This window comes from Melozone crissalis, unplaced genomic scaffold, assembly GCF_028551555.1.
Source record: "Melozone crissalis strain CALT ecotype California unplaced genomic scaffold, PUWL_Pcris_2 ptg000042l_1, whole genome shotgun sequence".
In the NCBI taxonomy this organism is placed as follows: Eukaryota; Metazoa; Chordata; class Aves; order Passeriformes; family Passerellidae; genus Melozone; species Melozone crissalis.
Window position 1 is genome coordinate 10,586,119 of NW_026535820.1, and position 16,074 is coordinate 10,602,192.

The following is a 16,074-nucleotide window of genomic DNA, read 5'->3' on the forward strand; positions in this document are numbered from 1 at the left end:
CACATTTAGGGAAAAAGTATTTTCCTTACTGATAATGTGGTTAACTCAGATTCCATAAGAGGCATGGAAAGTCACCAAATCCTAAACAGAAAGAACGAGCACTGCAACAAAAATGAAGAGAATGAGTGCACATGACATTTTCATTGCATCTCTAACATTTTATAAAATTAAAGACCATTTTGAAGTATGGGTCTGATGGGAATCATCCTATATATAAGCATTCAACATTTAGTGAACAGAGTGCAACTGAGCACATAAATCACACTAAATAGCATTGATACTTGGTCAAAAGAAACATATATTTATTGCTCAAGTGTATGTCCAAGCTAATCTATGGAGAACCTTGCCATTATTTTTGTGATAAGCAGTACTGTCTACAAAAAGGGTTAAACAAAATGCATTCTGTTGCATCTGCTTACTAAATCCCTTACTTTAGTAGAAATTCAAATTTTGTAAAGATTATTCGTTTTATTGATGCATATAATTATAATCACAAGCCATCTGCTGATTTGGCAGGCATGGTTAAAATTCTCTAACTCTCATAACCTTTCAAGTACAGTGCCCTTGGGACTCTATTTCACTTTTATATTTTGGAAAACATGTAGGGACAAACAAGAGAGGTCATCTGCCGAAAGTCAGACCTGTAAAACATTAAAAGAATAAAGATCATGTTGACTGCTCTTGTTTTAATAGGGAAAAAAAAAGTATTTTCTATTTTGCTTCTCACTTCAGGAAGGATTATACTGGTTTTCATCACACACTTTGGGAATTTGAATTTTTTTTTCTATGGATTAAAGCTCTCTCCTAGCACCTCTGGGATCTGGGTTCCAAGTTTAAACTAAAAGAACAAATATTGTTCAGTTTGGTTGCCACAGGTGAATTAAATGTATTTAACCTTGGCCTTAATTTTTCTTTTTTACACAATTCTCATTGCATTTCCATTTGAAATGTTTTAACAAACATTATTCCAATTTTTTTTTTCATTTGTTTACTGAGTTTCACAGAGAAGCACCTATCATATATTTAGCTTTTTCCTGTGAAGCTCAAGAGAGCATTTTGATTTAGAAGGCTACATCCAATAAGGCATAACATGAATGGCTAACATTCTTTGCCATAGCCCTTTAGAAACAAATGACTTTATTTATATTAGCATACCACTGACTGGTGGTTAGCCACAGCTCCAAATGGTTGGCTTTTGGTCTGTGAGAAGTTTTTTTGGGTCCATCACCATGTGTAGCCAAATTATTTTGTGCTTGACTGTTCTTTCTTTTTAAAAAAAATCTTTGTAGATGCCATTGTGGTAAATGTGGTGTTACTCTGCTGCTTCTAGCAGAAAACAACCACAAGGGGAAAAAAAACCCCAACCTCTAAGGTGCTCTCTTTGTCAAAAATAAAAAAAAATATCCCATTTAAACTAGTTGCAGTATATTGACAATGCTATGATTTAGGAGAGTGTTTTTGAGGGAAAATACAGGAAGATGGAAAAGCTGTCTGCAGAAAGGGATAGTCCAGTGACTTCCTAATATTAGCAGAAGGCATAGGCAGTAACCCTTCAACAGAGTTGTCTTGGCTCATTCTGTATTGATGTGTATCTTGCAGGGACAAAAGATACAACTCTCACTTCTGTTTAATTAGTGCATCTGAAGGCCTGTATGCAACATGCACGCTGCTTTACTCCTTTTGGAGGTTTGATTCTCACCCCACACCCTCATTATGAGAAGCAGGAGGGAAATGCACATGTTTAAAAGTGTCTTCACAGCTGAAACTAGGGAAACAGGCCGAGAGTAGCTCTGGTTTATTTCACAACCAATTAAGTATGACATCTGTTGAAACTCAGGAAATAAGTCTCCCTTCCCCCGTTCATATACTTAAGCTGCCAGACTTTTGTTTAGATATGATGAATTTCACCAACAAGGGTTTTTCCTTTGGGGTAAATACATAAAAATAAAAATAAAAATAATAATAAAAAATAATAATAATAATAATGTTGTAAAATTTTTCTTCATTTTGTTTTTTACACTGCATTTCACTGAGTGCATATGACTTAGGTCTGTTTGACACTCACAAATCAAGCAAAGAATTGTGTTAATAATTCTTTACCTAAACACTCACCTTACATGCTAAAAAAAAGGGCATGTTTGTTGTAAGCAATGATAATGACATTTTAATTTTTGAAAATCTGGTTCTTAGGTTCTTATTAACTCCCAAAAGCCAGCAAAAATTGTGAGAAAGAATTTGGATTTCAATTTATTTGCTTACATGGTTGAAAATTTGACTCAGAACTGAAGATACCAAATAAAACAGGGCAGGTGGAGTAATGTATGGCTAAAACAAAGCAATACAAAAGAATTAAATGCAAATCCACTGTCACTGGTAACATCAGGTTTCTCTGGTGTACAGCAGTTCATAGTAAAAGAAACATAGATAAGTTCTATTAGCAACTTTCATTCATATGAGACCCTTTCCATTTATCAAACATTAATCCATGTGATGAATTTACTTTAATTCCCTCCTAAAATATTGTCCAACGCAAACCCTAAAAGGATGGTGTTTCAGTCCATACCAACTCTTAGAGTTCTGTTTCTCTCTGTTCTTCTTAGAGCTGGATTGTCTTCTTTCTGCTATATCTAGATAAGAAATATTTACCATATCATGCTGACCTTCTCCTTTGCCTCTTGGCACTGGGTTGTCCTGTGTCTCTGACACCACACTGCTCACATCAAAGCTATGGCTAACTCTCCTTTTCCGTAAGTTTCACCATCTACCAGTGCTCCCTTTTATCTGCTCATCAGCTTCGCTCCGTTTGCCAGTTCTTTCCTACAAGGACTGGCACTGCCTTCCTTCCTGGAGGATGCTTTCCCATCTATTTCTCTTGCCTTCCCAGCCCTACTTCACAACACAGCTCACGTGGCATACATGCCATTTCAGCTTTAAGATGCTGTTCCGTGATGGCCGTAGGTTCCTTGATTAGGAATCACCATTTGGTGAAATGTCAGCGTGCACAGTGGAAGTGGCTAGACCTGAGCTAGTCATCCAGATTCCCTTTAGAGTCAGAGGAAAGAGACATTTCTTGTGTGAAATTCATCTCACCCTGAAGGGTATGAAATGAGTAAGATGCATCACACATCTACACAGGCTCAGAGATGCCTGCAGGTTGCCTACAGGCTACCCAGAGACCCTGGGCATCCAGCAGTTACTGCCTCAGAAATACATGTTTGCCTTTCAGGCACGTAAAGTTATGAAGATGAATCCTGTCTTTCCCATCCAGCCTACAAATTGGACTGGATTTCTTCTTGAATTTTCTCTACACAGAAATATTTCTCAAATATTCATACAAGAGAGTGATATGGATAATATGATACCCAGTAGATCAAAACTCTCCTCTTGCTCCTCTCCTCACATGACGTTGATGAAAATCTTTGTCTACTTAGCTATTGCAGGAGAGCAGAATAACAGAAGTGAGTACTGCTGCGCAGCTCAGAGGACTAAATTTTGCTTCTGAAATGTAATTTTTACAAAAGGGAAGGTTTCAGTTCCTTGTTTTCTTCTATGAAGCCATTATATTTCCTTTTTAAAAAAGTTTATTTTCTCAAAACTACTTAAAAAATAAAGAGAATCAAACTGTGAAGATTTATCAATATCCATTAATTCAAAAATACCTTCAATCTGTTGTATTTTTTAAACACTGCTGATAGAAGCATTTCCAGACATTTTCTTTTTCCTGTTAGTCACCACTTAGCATCCGGACATACTTTTAGGGGTTGTTTCTCTGTCTCCTCAAGCTTTCAAGACGCTGTTTCTTGAGCTTCAAAGTAATAGAAAGATTGATTTGATTATGGTTTTGCACTGGGTGATTATAAGGATTCAGTATTCCCCATGCTTTCATAAAAACTATAAACAAGTTTTCAGATTAAAATTTCAGATGCTGTGCATACTTTGCATAGATTTCAACTATTTTCTTTCATTTTTCAAGAGATTTGATGACACAAGTTTAGATTTTTTACAGAATTATTTATCATCCCATGATTTTAACACATAGGCGTGTGATTTTAAAAAAAATCATCTTTTAAATTCCTGGGGACAGCTTCTCAAAGTTCCTTCAGATCAAGGCAAAGTTGTTAAATTCTCCAAGTGAGCAGTTCAAGATTCCTTCAGGCTTCAAAGTTGCATGCAACTCCCCAGATCTGTGCTAACCTTTATGTAGTGGATGGTCCCTATGGGAAGTGCATGTATTTGGCCATGCACTTCCCTAATCCATGCCACACAAGGCACAGGTGGGCCTTGGAAGCAGGGAGCAGTAGCTGGGTCTCTGATGCTGTTTTGCCTTTTCAGACTCTTTCCCCAAGGGTAGGATAGGCACAGGAGTAAATTCTGCTGGAAGATAATGCTCAGCTTGATCTTATTTTGAAATGATGAATTTTACAAAGGGTGAGTGACTCTGCACCTCCAGTAGCACCTCCACTGACTCAAAGTCAATGAAAACCATGCACAAGTTTGTGGGCATTTATTGTGGTATAAATTGGCAGCAGTTCAATAAACATAAACCTTTATAATGTTATAACATTTCTTCTGAAAACTTAAACATAAAATTCTCAGACTTTTCTTCCCAAAAATCAAAAGTTTAGTGTCTATTATCAGAAATTGTCTTCTTACATATCTCTAAGTCATTCTGAAGAGCATGAGAGAATAAACAGCTTTAGCCCTGAATGCTTTGGGCCCACTGTTATTTATAGCAACAACGTTAGCAAGACCAGTTATTTTTATTGTTATTAATATGACTTACATGCTACTCTATTGTGATCATGGGAAATAGTACTGGAATATTGAGGAAGTGCAAGCTGCTTTCAATCAATGATTGCCAGCCTACAAACAGCAAGTTCAGCACTGCAGACACCCTCCAGGTCACAAGGCTTACTTCCCTGTTTATTTGGGGCTTGGTGTCCATTTGTTAGGCGCATGATGATCCCTGTCTTTTACATTTACACGATACTTTAGGAGTAAAAAAGTAAAGTTTATGAGAAGAAACTGTAGGGAAGACACCATGGCTTTTGGCATAATTTTTTCCCTTCTTCCTGAATTTCCTGCAGAGATCCCCACAATAAGAATATCATCATCTCAAGAGACTCTTTAGAGAAGCTGCCTTCTAGCATCCCAGTTCCTTCAGTGTACAGCATCAAGCCAGCTTCTAGTAGGGAGATATTGAGCCTGGGTACTGACAGAATCCAAGCTAAGCAGAGCAGATCTCAGGAAAGGTGAAACTCATTCCAAAGGTGAAGCTTTCTTATTCACCAAGTAGAAAGGGTTTTTTCCCTATTTCCTGCCCATGGATGAAGGAAATATAAAGTTCTTGAGAACTCAGGAAACCTAAGAAAAGCCAGTAACATGAGAAGACTTTGACTGTATGGAGAATAGTCATGCTATGCCTAGGAATTTATTTTTTTGTTTCATGAACATTGAGTGAGATACAGTGTGTTAGAAGAAGGAATATGGTCAGAGGAAGAATCTGAGACAAAAAGAGCATTACATAACAGTTTCCCCTGGTCTGACCTGAGTGATCAGGGGTTTCTGTGAATCATTAAACCAAATTAATGCACCTTCAGGAAATTCACTTTCACTTAATCCAAAATCAAGCAGGAGAATTGCTTCTAATGGTGCAATAAATAAATATCTGCCTTTTAAAAGAACATAACCACACAGCTCACATTTTCTCCCTGCTCAGAGTTGTTTGAGCTGTCAATGCCACTGGCACAACCTAGGATGCCTGACAGAAAGAAATGGTTTCCTACAATAATGCTCTAAGTGTACTACTCATTTCCTAGATGACCACTGAAGTGATCCCGTGGAATGCCATGGTGCTTTGCTTTTGTGTTCTCAAAAGGAAATTTACCATATTTTGAGCTGTCAGTCCTGCAAAGTTTACCTGAAGCTGGAAGTTTAAATTTCTTCTTCCATCTTCATATTAAGATGTCTATGTTCCTGCCACAAATTTGTCAATTTCCATTATCTCATGTGACAGCTAGCAAGGAATTCAGCCTCAAATAATAACTTCATGAACAGGCCTGTTGCAGATGAAACTGCAGGTAGCTGAGCTCACTCTCACATGGCATGTACTCACATGACATGTGTGTGTATGTTGTCCCTTTGGTGTCTGGTGAAAATTTGCTTTCTCTGCTCACATCTTCTGATCTTACACTGAGGAAATCTCCCCAGATCAGGTTAACATCCACACAGATATTTTCAGCATAAAATCATTTTATAAAGACAGCACCAGTTTAGAGTCCTGCCCTCAGTTATACGAAAACCGTTTTCTGAATGTTGACACAAACAGGACGTGAATTTTGGAAGAGCTGCCACTATGTCTGTCTTTGGCCATAGTCTTTGCAGCCTCCCACAAGAAAGCTGAAATAACCAGCAGTGAGATCTACTCTTGATCTTATATGATGATAAAAAATACATCCTCTTCAACTTAGCAGGAAATTGTGTTCTATTTACTTGCTACTGAATTACCTGTTGGAATTACATACAAAACATGAACAGTTTACTGAAAGTCTTAAATCGTTGTCTCATTAAAATTTGCCACATAAAATAATACAAACTCTTTCCCTACCTGCATTAATTCTTGTGCTATTATCACTTATACTACTCAAACCAATATTTTACAAAGAAGTTTTCTAGTTCATAGATCAGCAAGCTATAAATAAACATCCTCACTCAACAATCAGGTAAAATAAGCTAGATGGCTACAAGGATCTAATCTTCCTGATACAAACTGTTATGTATTATTGCAAAAAAAACCCCTTTCATTAGCTTTTATATCCTTTGATTCCTACTCCTGCTGATGCATTTAGTAATGTGGAGAACGTGGTGTTTGCCCAAAAAGCAATGTTGTTTCCATGAAAAAAAATGGGATTGGAAGGAGTTTTAAGCATTTCTTTTTTTTTTAAATTGCTTTGCAAATTCTTTGCACAACAAACCTCGCCAATATGTAAACAGGGCTCTAGCTACTGTGTTTGTCCACAGCTAGAGCTACAGATGAACACAGTGTAGTTGTGTGATGACAGGAACAGCTGACTCATTAGTAGAGAGCAGTGAAAGGTAATTAACCCTGGGAAAAGTACAGCTGCCATGCGAGCTGTTCCTTTCTGTAGGATCTGATTAGAAATTAGTGTTAAACCACTGATTCTTTAAAAAAATGTCATTGATAATTCACTTTCTCTCTCAGGTGTAGCCCCTGAAAGGGGCCTAGGATAGAACCAGTGTACAAAAGGTCTTCTATCTAAAAAGGCCTTTTCTCAAAGAAGTGCCCACCTGTTTGGCTGCTTCTGGACTTTTCTTAACCATGAATACTGTCCCAGCTTTCAATGTTTTAAGGACAGCCTCCAAGTACATGAACAGTGCAGAGAATGCACTGTCAAAATGATTTAAGGCTGTTGGTTGCCATAATGGAGTCTTTAGTGAGGCTAGTTATTTAAAAGTCACAGCTACAACTTCTTGTGTCAGGACACAGTTCTGATGCAAAATGATCAGACCGCTTCCAAAGAAAGCAAAAATCTGTCTCCTGAATAGGTAAGCACAGCATATGAAAATAAAAAGAGAAGAAAAGGATTGTGCCCTGAGCACAAAAACCACCCCTCAGCCCATCCCTTCTCCTGCACACATTTTGGAGTTTGAGGTACCAACTCCAGACACAGAGCCCATGATTTAACCAAACCCCAAACAACGAACCAGACTATTACACACAGACACCTGATTAAGGCCTACTTATCAAGAATGAAATAATTATCACCTAAAATAACAAAATTTCATTTAGTGTGCTCTTGTAATTTCTAAACTGCTGTTTATTATTTACAGCTGTCACATGCAAAATAGTTTTGATCACCTCGCTTTGTCAGACCTGACCAGGAGTGTGTTTGCAAACCTGCGTGATTAACACTGAGTGTGTGTGAGTGCTTTCACATGCAGGCAGCTTCTACTATTGAGGTCCACCAGAGTGTCCTGGTTCTTTTCAGTGCAGCCAGGCTTGCACTAGGGAATCTGAGCTTTAAGTGACAAAGTTTGTAAGACATCTCTCCACAGGATGATTTTTTCATCTTGCCGTAGTCCTGTTTGCTACAATAGAATTATTACTATTATTTTTCCAATATAAAATATTACTACAATTAGTACTGATACGTATTAGTCTTACAAATAGTACTGATATATTCTTCTAGAGTTATTCTTAATTCAGTATTGTTTAGTGGTACCACAGATAACTTTCTTACCACACATCTGAGGTTCACATTGAAACAAACTTTCCTCTTTCAAATTCTTTTAAATTAAATACAGCTCTTTTTTGTGTGCAATATTTGAATTTAATGTTGCCAAAAACATGTAAACAAATTTAAATATCCAGAAATATATATATTTATACTCACACACACATATATATTCATTTTCACTCATAAATAAATATGCATATACACACACACCTTATTGACATTTTCAGCATGAGAGCAAAAATATTGAAAGGAAAATATTAAATATATTTTCTCTGAGAATGTTTCTCTATACAGGAAAACAAACAGATTTTTATGATAAGGATCTGATGTGTAAAGATTACAGTTATATCCAGATTGCCTAAGATATTAGGAGAGAAGAGAAAGGAAATGTGTTTTAAATTATTTTGCTGTTCACCATATGTTTTTTAGTAGCCATCCTTCTCACTGTTGTCCTTTTATATTTCTTTTTGCTTGTTTGTTTGTTTTGGGGGTTTTGGTTTTTTGGGGGTTTTTTGGGGGTTTTTTGGGTTTTTTTTTTGTTTTGTTTTGGTTTTTTTTTTGTTTGGTTTGGTTTCGTTTGGTTTTTTGTTTGTTTGTTTTTTTGTTTGTTTTGTTTGTTGGTTTTTTTTTGTAAAAAAGCCTGTAGTGAAAGAGGAAACATTTCAAGTTGCGTTTCAGAGGAAGTTAAATGAGCTACTGCTGAACTGATGAATCCATGATGATGAAAATAATATTTTCTACATTAAAGTGTGTTTAGAAATGCACAGAAGCACTTTACAGCACTCTATGTTGTTATCCTCATTTAGCTGACAGGTGAAAAGACTTGCTGAGGGGCACAGAACAGATCAGTGGCAGAGGCAGGAAGAGAATTCTAGAATCCTTTTCCCAGTTATTTGCTCAATCATGGTGCTTTCTATTTATGCCTACGACAGAAGACAGGTGTCATTTTAGGAAATAATCTTTGTCTCACTTTAGAATCATAAAAGGCTCTGAAAAGAGAATTTGAACCACCACTCCTGGTGACGCAGACCTCTTACCATAAGTTGGAATAAACTGAACATGCTTTTCCTGGCTTGATTTACCTGAAGCAAACATATGATGAGCAAAACTTTTTGCATAAAAAGTCTGTCCCAAGGAACATTTGACATGCACATTTTCGTATCTGACAAGTATTAGTCAATTTTTACTTTGATTTGCAAGGTGGTACTTTTATTCTTGGACGTTTTTTCCCTGTGCTCTTCAACATGTTCCTAAGATCGTCAGGGCAATGCAATAGTGTAAGAAAGCCCCCATTATCTTTAGCAGTTAGGGTCATTACAAGTCTTTTAAATGGTGGCAGATTGTACTTCACATGGCACTCTTGAAGTTAATGAACATATGTGATTTGCATGTTGAGAGAAGGCACACTTCTTCCCTTTGTGTGACTTTCCCTTTCCTGGGACATGCCTGTCATGCCTAATGAAGAGAACTTGCTCAGAAAGGGCAAGATGAATGCACAGGATAGCAGAGTGGTAGTTTTATATTTCTTTAGAGTGGTAGTTTTATATTTCTTTCAGTAAAAGTAGATTCTTTTAGTAAAAGTAGATGGTTTTTAGGTTATTGTTCCTTTTGATTCCATGTCAGAAAATGTCAAGTCACCTATTTAGCAACGGTTTTGTCCACAATTATGATGTCCTAATTCCAACTATTACAATATTTCAAAAAATGTATGGCTGGAACAGTCAAAAATCACAGGGAATGAATAGAGGAACTTAGACGATGCCTGTGTTTGAGAAGTGACCACTTTTACTAAACCTAACCAGCTTCAGAACTTCTACAGAGATCCAGTGCAGCCATAACAGCACCCCATAAAACCCATCAATTCCTAACCCATCAATTCCAAACTAACTTGAAAAATCAGGTACAATAGAAAGACTGCCCTTGAAACCCATCAATTCCTAACTAGCTGGAAGAATCAGGTGCAGTAGAAAGACTGCAACAGTGGCAGCTAAACAGCAGGCAAACAGTGCAGCAAACATCAGAACTGGACCAGGATCTTCCTGCCACGGAAGAGGGCGGTAACAGAGTAATTAAACCCACACAATTTCTCTGATCTTGGTTCTGGTGATCTGTGTGCTCAGGCATCTCCTGCTGGCCTCAATCCTGCAGCTACTGGGCAGCTCTTCGGTGAGCAGAGCGTGGCCATCTCTTGCTGGAGGCGGCAGCGTCCCCCCACGCAGTGCCTCACAACAGAGATGACTCCACAGGGAAAGTCATCCTGGCTGGAAAAGAGTAAACATGGTTTAGAAGAAAACAAACCCTTTGTTCCAGAGTCAACGATGCATGCTCTTTGAACTTTCTTTTAAAATTACTCTGAAATCATAAGGTTGTTATGGAGTGGTTTTACTCAAAATAATGCATATCATTGTAACACAAGCCTTGAAGTTAAGTGGCTACTTTAATGAAACATAGTTGCCATAGTTACTGTCAGCGAGCAGAGAATAACTTTTAGTTCTTTTGAAGCTATAAATTAGTTTAAGAAGAGGAAAAGGAATAAACAAGCATGCAAAAGTTTATTATTCAGTGTTTCATGCCTGATCAACTCTTAAAAAGGAAAACTCGCCCTAGACTAGGACATTAACTTTTTCTAGTTGAAATCTATAATTGCCCATCAACAAACACAAAATTACTTTTCAACTCTCCACTATGTCTGTGTTCATGTTTTCCCGTTTTTTTTTCTCCTGAAGAAACAGTTTTTCAAAGTTCTGCTTGCAGAATTTTGTTAATAACTGTCATTTTACAGCATCTAAATTGCTATAAAAATAATGTTCTAAAGGCAATAATGAATTGCTTAACACAACTCATGAAATCTATGGTCTAGCTCTATTATTCATTATGAACACTGTCTTAAAGCTGATGAGAGGGAAATGAGAATTTATCATGGTGAAGATGTCTTCTAGGACCAGCTCCATTGTTTTTCAGTTTAGCACTGAGATGTGCTCTATCCCTGAAGTGTTAATGGAGGTCACTGCTGTTGCTCTCCTTCACTGTGTCGAAGCAAAAGAGTTCCTACATAGTTGACTATTGAGAAACAAAATTATGTTCTTTCCAGTATATCACCTTCAGCTTATGAGCCTCTAGAGCAGTCGTGATTAACAGGACTTTTACAAAGTTTCTGTGTAGTTACAAGGACAGCTTCAATCTTCTGTCATTTTTTTGCATTAGCTATGATTATGCTTTTACCACCAAAATGCATTTATTCTAAAGGTAACAATACCAACTCAGAGAATAGCTTATGTTTCATCTATATTTATCAGCACTCACTGTACATTTGTGTCTTCATTACCAGGAAATATTAAGGGACATTGTGCCATCTATTCCTGTTTACAGTTTATTATGCAGAGATAGGAAACACTTAGCATGTAAAATGAATGTAGAAATTATTCCTGGATAGAAACACGGACATTTCCCACTCGTTGGCTCTTTCTCCTCCATCACCGGATCAGAGTGTAATTGTCAGTAATCAGGCCTGCTTGCTGCTGATAAAACCACTCTGAATGCTAGCAGCCTTCTTTGTGTGATGACTCAATTATTCCAGAAGTGCCTCATCAAATCTGCCCCATCAGCTGGGCTAATAAATAAGGAGAAGAAACTGGCCCCCCAAAGCAAATTATAAATCCATTTGCATTAACCATTTCGCTGGTCCATGATCTAGGCAGAAATAAGCATGGCAGATTGCGTTAAGCTTATTTGAATATGTTTATAATGTTTACAGCTTGCACCCTTTTTTTTTTTTTTTCACAAGGTGTTGGAATTATCGGTCATGAATAGCATCTAAATGCAGTTATGTTAATTACAGCAAAGCCTCTGGCATCTTTGAGGGATAGTTTGTTGCTTAAATCAGGTGAAAGTTAAACTCCTCTGCTTGGTGAAATATGATCTTGGCTTTGGAGTTGCTGTCCTGTTTAAAAGAGAGGATAAGTGTAAGAGAAGTTTTTTAGAGGTACTAGAAGGGCAGCTGCCTGGGTTACCAGCCTGTCTCACACTGCTAATGTGACCTTCAGTTCATCTCAGGGTAGAACAAAATAAGAAAAAGTTTAGCATTAAAGTTGAGAAAGAAAATGCAATTGTTGAAACAGCAATAATCCTGCTTCCTGTGTACTTTGTACTAAATGAAACAAGGACAAAGACGAGTACTCTGCCCCAAGGAAACTCCTTTCTGAAGCTCAAATCATGCACAAAAAAAGAAAATGCTTCCAAGTAGAGTCCTGCAGATTTCTTGCAGGGAGTGTGTAGGTGTTGAAATTCAGTTACTCATGAGCTGAACATTTTACATGTACTTCAGGATCTCCTCAAGGCTTGTGCAGAACTTAATGTGTGAAGTCACAGACTTCAGACTGTGCAGGATAAAGATCTTACTGAAGTACACAGTTATCTTTATTTATTTGCAATGGTATCTTTCTTTCACATGTTATTTTCTCAAATACTAAATACACTGCATTATTTTGTTTTGGGAAAGAGAATTCACTGTCACCGTAGAACCACAAGAAGTGTTCAGGGATCATAATTGTGAGCACATTGGATTTTGTTTCTTAGATATTACTTTTATTCTGAGTTAACAAATCACAAACTGAAGCCATGATTCGTTCCCACATTTGCAGTATATCAACCAGAGATGTGGTAAATGAGAGAAAATCAAATTAACCTGTTGGAAATGGAATGTGTTATGCTTAAAAAAGCTTTTGGAATCTTTCACAAATATAGTGCAGCTTTGAGTATTGAAATTCTGATGGAGAAAACAACTTGGGACTTCTGATAAGATAATTTTTTGGTTGTACAATATGTCTTTTCTCATTTTGAAATCCCCAGGAGCTCTGGTAATCTGACCTGAATGAGTGGACTTTTACCCACAGACGATGGGTCAACCAAAATAGCTGTTTGAAGGGATTTGTCACCAACATCTGATGTAGAGGATCAGGACCTAAACTGTCATTGACATCAGTATCCTGGTATGACTCACGGATCTCAGTAGGATGGCACTTCAGAGTCAGTACAAAATCATGTAGCATTGGAAATAGCTATAAACCAAGGAATGAATTGCAAAGGCTCCAGGTGACTTCACTGAACAATTACACTGACAAATCAAGCAACTCATATATTCCATCTTTGTGGGTTTATAAAGTTTATTATTATAGTTGAATTGAGATGGTGGTTGAAAAGGATGGAAGCTTTCTTTATATGCAAGTAGCCTTCACCTTCTAGAATAAAAAATACTGTTCAGACACAGTTGAAGCATAAGCATAATTTACTGCCTGTAAATTGTTTTGAATTCTTGATTAAAAAAGAGAAATAAGTTAATGCAAGCTAGGAATAGATTAGGCCAAATGAAGATACATGTGGACCCTAGGGGAGTAACCCCACCAAGAGCCTTGACTGACAAATAAATAAGTTAGTTCTGCCTCATTTCTATCCACAATGGTCTTCTCATCAAAGCCATCAACAACCTGGTTAGATGTACTTTGTAGGCTCTTGTGTCTGAGATCTTATTTTCTCCAGTTGGTATTGTATATTTTTGTACTTGCAATACCTCACAATTTGGCCCATGATCAATTTCATAACTCATAAAACTTCCTAAACAGATTCAGTATAAGGCCTTGATATTCTTGCAAAATCAGCATCAAGCCTTTTTTTGCTACCTCAACTATCAGATTCCAACACTTATATCTGAAATGTAACTTACTTCTTGGAGTGAAGACAGGGGTGACACACAGTTTATGTTACATTAAGGGCATGTCACATCCCATGACACAGCATAATCCTGCAGACCCTGTTTGTAGTATGACAGATGCATGACATCGTACTAGAGTTTTTATGAGACACCCAATCTTCAAATGTGGATACTCACCCACGAATCAGCTGAATGGCAGCCAGCACCCTGTAATGTGAAAAAAATCAAACCCAGCACATTTAAACTTACCTTACTAACCACTAGCAGCTTCTGCTGTGTTTAAACATAGCAGAAGGGTGCAGGTTTTTGTGTTTTGCCAGAATTGCCTGTAGTTCTTCAGTACAATTTTAAAACCTGCCCCCCAGACTCATCTCAGTCCAAACTCCTTTTCTTATAAGGAGGACTTTCAATACACTAGCTTATTATGTAAAGCTAAATGTGGAAAGTTTAGTATGTTTTTCCTTGTCCTTTGTGCACTTTTCCAAGTGGATCTCAGCTGTGCTGTCTTAACTCTCAGTCCCTTAGGATGAGAGAGACAGCAGATGGGGTTAGGGCAGAGGGCTGATGCTGCTGACAGCAAACGGCCTGGTTGTTGAGTGGAAGCTGTGAGCGTCAGGAAGCTCCTTGTCCCCAGAGAACCAACTAACCACTGAAGAAAGTTGAAAATGAGCCCTTTGAGAAATGCTATTAAAAGTAGTAAAAAATTGCAATTGTGCAGATGATGTGCTGCTGTGTGGTTATTCGGATGCTAATGAGTTTGACATCAGGGAACTCAAAGGGTTTGCAGCTACTCCCTTATGTGATTTAGTTCTTTAGTGGCAATCTTTGAGAAAATAAAGGAAAAAAATATATTGTTAATAAATACTTAAGTTGCTAGAATTTTTAGACAAAAATCTGTTAAGTCTAAGTCTTTAAAAAGCTTTTCTCACCATTGTAGTTATTCTCAGAGGTCTTTTGTTTTAGGTTAGTGTGTTTTAAACAAAGAGGAAGAGGAAGGTAGAAGGCTTTGAGGCTTCTTTTGTGGTTTTGGTTTTTTATTATGAATGTTGAAACAGAATAACAGGAAAATAGGGCTTTGAGGATAAACATCATCTCTTTCTAGTAAAATGTAGTTTAAAAAAAAGCTTTAAAAATCCTGTTGGTATTGGGATGGTTTGCTCAGGGTTTTCTCCCTTCTTTATCATCTTACATCTGTTGCCTGTTTCATTATTTGATGAAAGTGTACTGATTATAATTAAAAGTACTTGATGGGATAAAACAAGCATCCTATCTATTGGGACACAAGCAGAAATTAGTCACTCAAGAAACTCAGCTTCCCTGTTTAGAATTAGCCTTTGCAAGTTCAGTTCAGAAAAGTAACATTCCAAATTTTTTTGAAAATGACATCACCAGATATCATTAAGAGAACAGTTAAAGTTCTCAAATTTTATTTGCAAACTTTGTCCTAATTGGAATATCTTCAATGAATAGATCTATTTTAAAAAGTACACTGGATGATATGTGAAACAGACCTCCGAAGTTGCAACTGATAACAAAATTTTAATGTTTTGGTCACTACTGCTAGGTACAACCTCTAAATAAAACTTGCCCTGGGTAACTGCTCATTGTCAGATTCTTCCAGGTTGCAGGTATCTAGAACTTTAAGTGTTAGGAGGGTTTGGATATTCAGTATTTCTGAAAACAAGGATCTCAGTGTTGTACACTCAGATGTGAACTTCTGCAGCTCTACTTCCCTCGCTGTCACTGTTGATTTAGCATAAAGTCCCTCGTAGAAAGGAATAAAAACTGAGCATGGAGAAATGTCAAGGATTTCCTTAATTTGGCTTAAACTGAGAACATTCCCAGCCTGCCAAATTTTAAATTTTAATATTTGAAGTCAGAAAAAATAGAACAGAGGGGTTTTCTTCTGCTTTGAAAATGTTTCAGAATGCTTCTCACTTATTTTGCATCATGAACTGAGCAATCCCACACAGTCAAAGGGGTTCTGATGCGATTAAAATACTTGACTAAGGATTTTTACATATAGAAACGGTAGATTTTTGTCCACACGAGACGAAAAACTTTTTCTTAGAGCAGGTTTATTTCATAAGTGATCAAGAGAGCATTAAT

At 37.1% G+C, this 16,074-nt stretch overlaps 1 protein-coding gene across 1 annotated transcript in view; it reads left to right on the forward strand.

The window, feature by feature from the left end:
* Positions 1-16,074, forward strand: part of ST18 (ST18 C2H2C-type zinc finger transcription factor) — a 100,404-nt gene that overhangs the window by 9,138 nt on the left and 75,192 nt on the right. The gene's annotated exons all lie outside the window — the stretch shown is intronic.